Source organism: Schistocerca serialis, chromosome 3 (genome assembly GCF_023864345.2).
Source record: "Schistocerca serialis cubense isolate TAMUIC-IGC-003099 chromosome 3, iqSchSeri2.2, whole genome shotgun sequence".
NCBI classification, from domain to species: domain Eukaryota; kingdom Metazoa; phylum Arthropoda; class Insecta; order Orthoptera; family Acrididae; genus Schistocerca; species Schistocerca serialis.
Window position 1 is genome coordinate 709,314,533 of NC_064640.1, and position 11,328 is coordinate 709,325,860.

An 11,328-nucleotide genomic window follows, 5' to 3' on the forward strand; every position below is an offset into this window, starting at 1 on the left:
TTTGAACATAATCTAATCAAATGGACGCACAACAAAAACTTATCTAAATCACAGTTCTGTTCTGTACGTTAGTCGGTGTCGACGAGAGATTTAACTGCAAACAGAAGTTTCCAGAGGTCGTGAGAGTGAGACTTCAAACCGAGCACCTGTGCTGTTGATTTATGAGCTCTGTTTCCTTCTCGGGACTTCTTTATCGCGGCTAAGCGAATGAAGTTGAAAAACGCAAATGGAGTATCATCTCGTATAATAATGCCGGTTCCACACAGCCACTAAGTTATAATACATTGTACTATGGAAGACAATGATGGTTGTGAAGAAAACTTAGCCTTCATTTTCGTGTTTTAAGTGTGACTACTATTTACAGACTGCATTTTCATATTCTGTGTCATTACATTCAAGGTTATCAGAAACTAGAAAAGCTTCAAGTGTAACAAGCCGTTATAAGATAGTGGCGTAGCTAGTTTTAAAAGAATTTTATACGACTATAAGAACAAAAATTGAGAATATATCAGTCTTTCATAACCATTTCACAACATCCATCGGAAACCTTAAAAATCATAAAAAGTCTATAAATATAAAATGGCACATTGATGTAAATTGCAGTTTTATGCATTGGTTATTGTACCAACGTTTGCGTATTCAGTAGCTACTAAGTCATTCAGGAGGAACCTTGGTGTCATCTTGGCAGAACAGTTTCATGTTACACAGTGGAAACACAACTATAACGATTTAGTCTTCATTTTCATACACGATATCCATACTGTTATACAGGGTATTTCAGAAGTGAAGGTCAATATTCAGGGATATGACAGGAATGAGCATCCGAAACAAAAAAGTCAAGTAAACATGGGAGCTAAAACGCATAGGTTAAAAGCTATGAGCAATTCTTGATCTTCGAGACTGTGAAACAAATCTCTTCTACTGCAAGCTCTTTGCTTTCCATATTTTGGGACGTGGTAGTATGAACCAAAACAAGAAAAGAAAGTTTAGTAAACATGTGCTCTAAAGTGCATACCTTAAAATTTATGAGCGCTTGCTCATTAGAAGAGTTGTGTTTCCAAGTAGCGAAGATGAACAAGAGCTCGTAATTTTAGAGCACATGTTTACTGGGCTTTTTTCTTCTTTTGGTCCATCCTACCACTTCCAAAAACATAGAAAGCAAAGAGCATGGAGTAGAAGAGATTTGTGTTATAGTATCGAAGATCAAGAGTTACTCATAGCTGTTACGGTATGCGTTTTAGAGCCCGCGATTACTTCACTTCTTCGTTTCGAATGATATTTTCTGTCATATCCCAGAATATTGACCATCAATTCTGAAACACCCTGTATAAACAGTTTATTACCTCATAACGATGACAAGAAGGAACTTTCAAACAAACCATACATTTGCCGACAGCTTTAAACAACGATATCGTTGGTCAGTTACAAGAGTATGTCAGTAACATCAGAAATCTCTGCGCCTTTAGTGAAAACTACCAAATAAAGAAACCGCTAACATAAAACTACATCTGCATAATCGATAAGTAACAGATGAAAACGAAATGATCTACAGAATCGTAGAATATTTAGCAAAATGAATCAGTGAGGCAGAAATAATGTATTACTCATCTTATTCCGCCCCCACATTGAGCTCATGAATGAGAGACTCAACGAAGCCAAAACTTCTCTCTCTCTCTCTCTCTCTCTCTCTATCTCTAACTCTCTCCCTCCCTCTGTTTCCTTCTAGCTTCCTCTCCTCATATACGCTCCTTCCCTCACCTTCCGTCGTTGCCTTGACATACATACATTTCTCCTACTCCTTACTTGTTCATTTACCTTACTAACTTTAATCGTATGATAAAAGTCCATTTTACTGGTTCATGAGCTCCATGGTTTCGCCCACCTATAACTGGAGTAATACATACTTAAATATTCAATTAAGACACCGTTAAGATCATCAATGCGATTTGGATGCTGCAGCTGGCCGATCCAAATTAAGAACTTTTGTTTCTTCATTACACTTAGTGAGTTACATTTTTACAGATTATTACTTGTTAGATGCGCTTACTTTCTACTCTGCTTGTTGTTGCTTCTACTTGTCGATTTATAAGCCTTACATGAAAACTTTTCCTTTGTGTCATGCTGCGCCGTTATTGCGCAATACGCAACGAAAAGCGATTTTTCCATGTTCATAAATTCGGAAAATAGGAGCAGCAACGAGCAGAACAGAAAGTAAATACATCTAACGAGTAATACATTGTAAGTATAAAACTAGTAAAATGCAATACGTAAACAGAGTTGTTATTTTGCACAGGCCAACGGTAGCATCAAAACTATAGTTGATGTCTGTCACGATGTACTAATTGAAGGTCTAAATACGTGTTATGCCAAGTGAAGATGGTCGAAAGCCCGATAAAGCATATTGGTAAAAATAAGAACAGTGTTGCAACCCAGTCACCTGGGGTAGTGTTGTGAGCGGAAGGCCGGGCACGGACTGTGAGTGAGTGGTCCAGCTTACGCCCGGAGGCGTCAATGACACAGTGGTATCTGCAACATTTATTTCTCCTTTTAAGTTTACAGAGTTTTAAGGTGTCTTCAGGGCGGCGGTCGGCGGCCGGTCGTCAGTATCTTAGGATGTCAGTTGTCGTGAAGAGCACGCCCTGGTCATCCACCATGGATCGACCAAGATTGTAGCAGATATTCATGAGTCGGCCAGACGGTTGCGCGAACGTGACACGCCTGGTTGGTGTGGAGGTGACAGCTTACACATCATCCACGGTGACCCGTAGTGGAGGAGGGCTGGCAGCACAAGTCTTCTCACCCGCGATATCCCAGCAAACACCAACGGAAGACCAGGGCTGTGGTATGCATCAGGTTGGCTACGTTTTGGTGTTGATGTCAGCTCTCAGATAACAAGCAGACCATCTACGATCAGCTTGTCGTGGTTTCATTAAAATTCAGTAGATTTTCATTCTCTCTGGTTCTAGCATCACGGACAAAATGGCAGCATGACTAAATGTGTCTTTGAGCTCCGAAAATATCGTTATTTAAACGGCCGAGCCTGCGCCTATAACACGGTGGCTCTGGTTGTGTGAACGTATTTGTCCTCGTTTATTGGTCCTATCAACGCTCCTGGCATCACTGAGATGATTCAATAATTATTCATGGTCGCCGAGCTCCTCATGTCTTTCTGTGTACTTTTGAATATTGTAGTGGCGCCCTGGAGCTGAACTTACAAAGTGTTACTTCACAATAGCCTGTTCCATAGCACAGGGACATTCGTATTTCTGCTTTCCTGGCTCGGAATTTGTGACAATGCCCTCTTCATGCCCTGAGGTCCGCTACATCGGCGGTACATTTTGTTGCCGACTGGCACATTGGCCCAGAACTAGCCTTCTCTCTTCTGAGCTCAACTGTTACAACTTTAAAAAATTTAAACATGTATACATATACAATAAAATTATTCTGCTGGGCAACACTCCCCCATCATTACAAAAAATTCGTCCCAATTTTGCCTTTGACTATACTCTGCAACAATCTCAAATAGAGGGTTTTTGGGGAGGAAAGGTCAATATTTTAAACAGTGATAGTATAAGTAATTCTGAACAAAAACTATTATAGGAACATAGGTCCGCAAATGCTTCGTTAGGGAGGTATGGGTACTGAAAGGAACTTTAATTCAGCAAAATTGATGTGCACAACGTATACGCAATACAACTGGACCGTAAAGTGATTTTCTTGCAAACAATGCACGGGTACATGCCATGTTTACGCTATGCAACCTACCACGTATTATGGTCATGTGATGTACATAGCACATTCACCCATTGTTTGCACAATTGTGCAATGTAAGCCGCATTGTGAAGTATACCGGCGACGGATCGGTTAGCTGTGTAGTGTATGGTGTTAACCGTGTTCGTATTAGCGCTGTTAACAATGCCACACGTCTACAGTAATGAGGAACACGCAGATATGGTGTATGTTTATGGCTTCTGCGACGGTGGTGCTACCGCAACAAGAGAAGAATACCACAGGCGCTTTCCGACTCGACGATTACCTGACCGCAGGGTGTTTACCAAAGTGTTTATTACTTTGCGTGCAAAAGGCTCTGTTACAAGTAGACGTTTATCGTCCGAGCGTGCACATCAACAAACTTTGCAAGAACAGGAAGAAATTATCGCAAGTGATGAACGAAGTCCCAGTACGAGCATACGAAGAATGTCCCTGCGTATGAATGTCCCACAGACACGTGTATGGGAAACATTGAAACAATACATGCGGAAAACCTGTGTGCATTTCACATACAGCGTGTCAAAAATCTCCACGTTGTTGACAATGCCCAACGACTGCAATTCTGTCACTGGGTAACTGAGAATAGTCATTTGCTTCCATACATACTATTCACTGACGATGTCCAGTTTTCATGACATGGAATAAACAACAGACGCAGGAATCATCGATGGTCACCAAGTTCGTTTTGCCATGGATGTTTGGTGTGACATGATCGGTAACTTTTTGATAGGTCCATTTATTATCAATCAGCGATTGACGGGGGAGAGGTACCTGCATTTTTTGAAAATTCATTTGTGGAACTATTGGAAGACGTTCCTTTAGCCAATCAAACTGGAACGTACTTTCAATATGACGATGCCCTTCCACATGTTATCTTACGTGTGTGAGACCATCTCAATAGCACCTACCCTAATCGCTGGATTGGCCGTGGCATTACTATTAACTGGCCTCCAAAATCACCTGACCTTACACCTTTAGATTTCTGTTTATGTGGTTGGATGAAATCAGAGGTGAACAAAGTGACGGTAAATACACGAGATGAACTGCTTCGTTGCATCAGGGACGCTGGTAAATTGAATAGAAACCAACCACAAGCAACTGAAGAAGCAATACAACATGTTATCGCTAGAGCGCAAAAGTGCATTGACGTTCATGATGGGATATTCGAACCTGTTCTGTGAACTGAACATCTGTATGATAAGCGTTAAAGCTGTTTGTAAAAGATTTGGTAAGTCCTTTTCAACTGAATACATGTACAAGGTGTACAATTTTGCTTCCGCCGTTTACCGATAGGTGGCGACAACGGTAAGCAGCGGTCGAAAGAAACGGATTATAGACGTCAGGCAGTTAGCTTGAACCTCAGTCAACATAATCTCATTCAAACATTACTCGATTTGTGTGTGCATTATCAAGTTGTTCTTGATTGAAAATGTCAGTTTACGAGCCTAAGTCTCCTCATTTGCGGGAGGTGTTACTATTTTGTTTCAATATGGAGAAAACAGCGGCCGAGTCTCATAGAATGCTCTCAAGTAGGTATTATAAGGACGCTTTTAGTGAAAGAACGTGTCGTGAGTGGTCCCAACGCTTCAAGAACGGTGATTTTAACGTCGTAGACCAGCATAGTTGTGGAAGAGACAATGTTTTCGAAGATGCGGAATCTGAGACATTGGTGAGTGAAGACGAACGTCAAACTCAAGAAGAATTGGCACGATTAGTGGGAGTGACACAGAAAGCCATTTCAAAACGTCTCAAGGCTATGGGCATAATTCAGAAAGAAGGAACTTGGGTCCCGTGGGAGCTGAAACCAAGAGACGTTGAACGACGTTTGTGTGTTTGTGAACAGTTGCTTCAGAGGCAAAAACGGAAGGAATTTCTGCATCGCATTGTGATCGGGGACGAAAAATGGGTTCATTACGATAACCTAAACGCAAAAAATCATGGGGATATCCCGGCCATGCGTCCACGTCGACAGCCAAACCGAATATCACGGCTCTAAGATCATGCTCTGCATTTGTTGGGACCAGCCCGACGTCGTGTACTATGAGATGTTAAAACCGAGTGAAACAATCAGAGGTGCTCGTTATCGAACGTAATTAATGCGTTTGAGCGGATCATTAAAAGACAAACGGCCGCAATACAGTGAGAGGCACGATAAAGTGATTTTGCAGCACGAAAACGCTCGACCCCACGTTGCAAAAGAGGTCAAAACGTACTTGGAAACGTTAAAATGGGAAGTCCTACCCCACCCGCCATATTCTCCAGACATTGATCCCTCTGACTATCACCTGTTTAGATCATTGGCGCATGCCCTGGCTGACCAACACTTCCGATCTCATGAAGAAGTCACAAATTGAATCGCTTCAGAAGATGAACAATTTTTTCGACGCGGGATTCGTACACTGCCCGAAAGATGGGAGAAAGTAGTGGCCAGCGATGGAAAACACTTTGAATTATACATGTGTAACCAATTTGTTTCATTAAAGTCTCAGATGTTGGGAACGACGGAAGCAAAGTTGTACACCTTGTAACATGCATGTTGTAATGCATTATGTACTAAATACAAAGTAAGTAAACATTATGCAAAAATGTGTAACATAACTGTACTTCTCTGTAACATTGTTTTCAAGAAAATCACGTTACCGTCCAGTTGTATTCCGTACACGTTCACGTTGTGCACATCAATTTTGTAGAATTAAAGTTCCTTTCAGTACCCATACCTCCTGACGAAGCATTTGCGGACCTATGTTCATATAACATTTTTTGTTCAGAATTGCTTATACCATCACTGTGTAAAATATTGTCCTTTCCTCTCCGAAGACCCTGTATTTACTTAAATAATTGCACCTTATGGCCATTGCAACAACTTCTTTGCTCATGAGAGCTGGCTCACATGGAGCTTCTCTTTATTTCCTAGTAGTATACCATTATTCTTTAGTTTCGGTTTGCTGAACCCTTTTCACAGATGTGCTGCATTATCCTTATTTTCGTCTTTACAAGTTATAACAATTCACAGTTTTCTTAGTCTACATTTCTCGGATTACGTTGGTTAACCACTCGACAGGTATCTGATGTGTCGGTAGGTCTGAAGAATGGATACTTCTACATCTGGCACTAAATAATTGTACGCGAATTGATATCAGAAACATGGCAAAACTAATAGTCGTAAAGCTTATGGTTACCATATTTTGGCGTCGGTTGTCTTGATGCTGAATACGTTACAACATTTGCCACATGAAGATTTTTTCTTCCTGAGATGCCATTAGCTTGTCTAAAGAGCGTTCTAGACTAGGATTCAGGCTGTTGTTAAGGTAAGTTAGATTTTACATTGGCAGCAGAATGGAGGTTGGATTAATTGGCGTACAGTCGTATCTGTGAGTGTAGCTGGGAGGGGAAGTTAGTCCCAGCTACCTCACAAGTTGTTCCGTTCATCAAAAGACTACCCTTACGTAACTCGAACTTTGTCACGCCCTGAGGTTTTCATGATCGCAGTTTCCAGTGCAAATACTGAGTAGATTCAGTATTCTCCTACCTTCTGAAAATGCGGTTGTAGTGCGAATATTTATTTTTGACATTCCGTCGGCGCTGCTTTCCCCAGATACAGTTGCACTTCGTATCGATGTACGACAGTCTAGAATTCGATGGTTGGGCAAATCATCATAATTTCCTTGCGACACACTTGCACACTCCGTAGTGACATAGCAGCGTGCGATTCTCCACACTCAGAAGTAATTAACACCTCTCTCGTCTTTACTTGTAACCATTCACTCATAGTTCCCCATATTACTGTATAAGGGTGACCTCTGCAACACCGATACTGCGTGTTAATTCCTACCATTGGCAGTCGAACATATACATACAACTTCTCTCTGTCTGCATTCGCTTCCACAGTTGCTATGGGGTAAAACATCCCAAAGTTCTTTTCCGACATTTCTGTCATGTATCGTAATTCCATAGTAAATTCTTTTTCTAGAATGAAATTTTCACTCTACAACGGAGTGTGCGCTGACATGAAATTTCCTGGCAGATTAAAACTGTGTGCCGGGCCGAGATTCGAACTCAGGGTCTTTGCCTTTCGCAGGCAAGTGCTCTGCCAACTGAGCTACCCAGCACGACTCACGACCCTTCCTCACAGCATTATTTCCGCCAGTACCTCGTCTCCTACCTTCCAAACTTCACAGAAGCTCTCCTGCGAAATCTGCCAGGAAGTTTCATATCAGCGCACACTCAGCTGCGGACTGAAAATTTCATTCTGGAGACATCCCACAGGCTGTGGCAAAGCCATATCTCCGTAATATCCTTTCTTCCAGGATTGCTAGCTAGTTCTGCAACTTTCGCAGGAGAGCTTCTGTGAAGTTTGGTAGGTAGGAGACGAGGTACTGGTGGAATTAAAGCTGTGAGGACAGGTCGTGAGTAGTGATGGGTAGCTCCGCTGGCAGAGCACTTGTCCACCAAAGGCAAAGGTCCCGAGTTCGTGTCTCGGTCCGGCACACAGTTTTAATCTGCCAGGAAGTTTCAATTCTTTTTCTGTTAGATTCAACACCGTCAAGAAATGTTGCTGTGGTAATAATATCGAACTCAGTTGTGTGCTTACCACATAGTAGTCTGCTTCCTGTAATGACCCCGTACCAATTCTCGCATCGTTGAGACTGTCTGAGGCCCATAATAGTCTGGCTACTGCTAGTTTGCTGTCCAGTGAGGTCAGTTGTTATTTTACTTCCCCAACTGTTTTCATTATATCCTGGGTTTACTGCGCTAACTCAGTGGTTAATTCAGGTATCATTTTGGTGTTATTTAGTATGCCCTGCTCTGTATACAACTGCGTGGTACGCCACTCTGCTATGGTTTTGGTAGTGTCTACCATAGTTTGCACTTGCATAATCGTGTCAGCTCCTGGATATCTTCGTTATCCACTGTTCAAAATAATATTTTTAACAGTTTTCTTCCTGCTATCAACCATCCTCATTTCCTACGAACAAGCGTCGGTGTAACAAAGTCAGTGATCTGCGTCAGCTGAGATCTTGGTTCAAATGGCTCTGAGCACTATGCGACTTAACTTCTGAGGTCATCAGTCGCCTAGAACTTAGAACTAATTAAACCTAACTAACCTAAGGACATCACACACATCCATTCCCGAGGCAGGATTCGAACCTGCGACCGTAGCCGTCGCTCGGTTCCAGACTGTAGCGCCTAGAACCGCACGGCCACTCCGGCCGGCAGCTGAGATCTCAGTTCGCCATAAAATACTCTCACTTCCTAGAATTCGTCTTACACCTCGGTGATGACTGTGTTACTCTGTGCTTCATTGTGCAATTCTATGAATGTATCCTGCAATCTGCGAACTCCGTTGCTTATCTCCCACACATCAACGGTCAATCTTAATGTTCATTGTTGACTGTTCAGTAACACAACCGGTTGTCAGGAAAATAACGCACCTGATTCTAACCGTTGACATGCAGTAACATCAGGATTTCCACAACCCATCCGTTTGTCCCTGGTAATCTGCCATCTGAGGAAAGGAACTTCTGTTATTCCGTCACTTCTTCGAAAATGCATATACAAAACACAACAGCTAAGAAATAATCACGTAATTAAACTACACTAAACTTAACGCCTCCCACACAGGCCATGAAGGCCCAAAGGTACCGACTGGCCGCCGTGTCATCCTAAGCCCACTGGCGTCTCTGGATGCAGATATGGAGGAGCATGTGGTCAGCACACCGCTCTCCCGGCCGTATGTCAGTTTCCGAGACCGGAGCCGCTACTTCTCAATCAAGTAGCTCCTCAGCTTGCCTCACAAGGGCTGAGTGCACCCCGCTTGCCAACAGCGCTCGGCAGACCGGATGGTCACCCATCCAAGTGCTAGCCCAGCCTGACAGCGCTTAACTTCGGTGATCTGATGGGAACCGGAGTTACCACTGCGGCGAGGCCATTGGCAGTGTAACACGTAACCAACATACAAATGTAACGACCTACAGTAACTAATACAAATTCAGAATACACTCAGCAAAGAAAAGAATAATACATGCATTAAACCGTTCATAGGAATACCACAACTAAACTCAAATACCTGTCATGCGACTCACTAAGTATTTTATGCTATGTGCATCGTGCTTGTCCAGTAGTACACAGTCTTTTTTTATTCTTTTTCAGTCGTTTTCATGCACCCTGACTCCATCGTCAGGACTTGTACCACTGCATCCACTATTCTCCTAAAAGATTTAATCCTACATACGTGGACAATAGACGTTTTAGTTGGAAACTGCACTTCATCATTCACTGGAGAAGTCATTTAAATGAATTGATACAGACATTGATATTTAGTCGAGAACTTCTTTGTCTTTACCATAGGCGTTTAGGAGTTAGTTACTAACACCCATTGTCCCACTTTATATAATAGCAATTTTCCCACTCATTTTCCCATATTCTTTTTGCAAATTTTTTAACTGATTTGCAGTTAGGTCCTAATTTAGGACTCATGGCAGCAAAGTGAGACGGCATTTTCCTACTGTGAAAAGTTGATAGACTAGTACCAGTTTGTACTTTACAGTTATACGCACAAACTACGTACTGCAGATATGTCTCACAGTCACTATGATGGCTGTTAACATAATAAATCAACATATTAGAGATGGTCCTATGCACTAGTTCCATCCTGTCATTAGTTTGTGGGTAGAACACATTTGTCCTTAACTTCCAGGTATGAAGTACGTGACATATCTGCTTCATCAAGTCTGACACAAAATTTCTTCCCTGGGCTGAAAATAGGGTATTAGGCTCACCAAATTTAAGTTTCCATGCTGCCTTCAGTGCTTCAAATCGTGTTTGGCGTTCTGCTGACCAAAGAAATTTTATACCCTTCCTCAGCAATTGATTCAAAGGTCCCGCTACCTGCGAAAACTTCTTTACGAGTTTGTAATAATCACTGCATAAATCCAGGAATGACTTTAGTAGTTTTGCAGTATATGTGACGATTTAAAGTTCCAGACTGCCCCTGTTAAGTGAAGAGAAGCTTGAACACCTTTCCATAAATCACACGTTCAAGGTAGTTTACTCACGTTTGTGCAAAATGAACCTTGTCTGTACAAAGTGGCAGTTGTGGCGATCATAGCCTGTTGAATATGACTCCCTAGCGTTCCTCACGCTCTGGTATATCCTTTGAGAGTACAGTAATATAACCATATATATAATTTGCAGGTTTTGGGTTTTAACCCATGTAAGACCTCACCTAATAACATTTCGAAGATGGCTGACACATTTTCAGACTGAACAACAAAGTTTTATACTATTAATGTCCCCACATGATTGTGAAGGTGGCCTTTGGTCTAGCTTCCATGTCTACCTCCAGCTTGTGATATCCACTTCTTATATTTATAGTTGTAATGTACTGGCACTGTCCTATAATGTCCAACATTTCCGTAATATTGAGGATGGGATATGAATCTGCCACAGTTTTCGCATTCAAGTAGCGGTAATCGCAACAGAATATGTACTTTTTAGTACTGTGTGAAGACTATTCGGCACAGTGACAACATTTGCATCCCATAAGCTATCACTGCT

At 42.0% G+C, this 11,328-nt stretch overlaps 1 pseudogene; it reads right to left on the reverse strand.

The window, feature by feature from the left end:
• Window positions 1–9,587: 9,587 nt before the first annotated feature.
• On the reverse strand, window positions 9,588–9,705 carry LOC126472076 (5S ribosomal RNA; annotated as a pseudogene).
• Window positions 9,706–11,328: the final 1,623 nt, after the last annotated feature.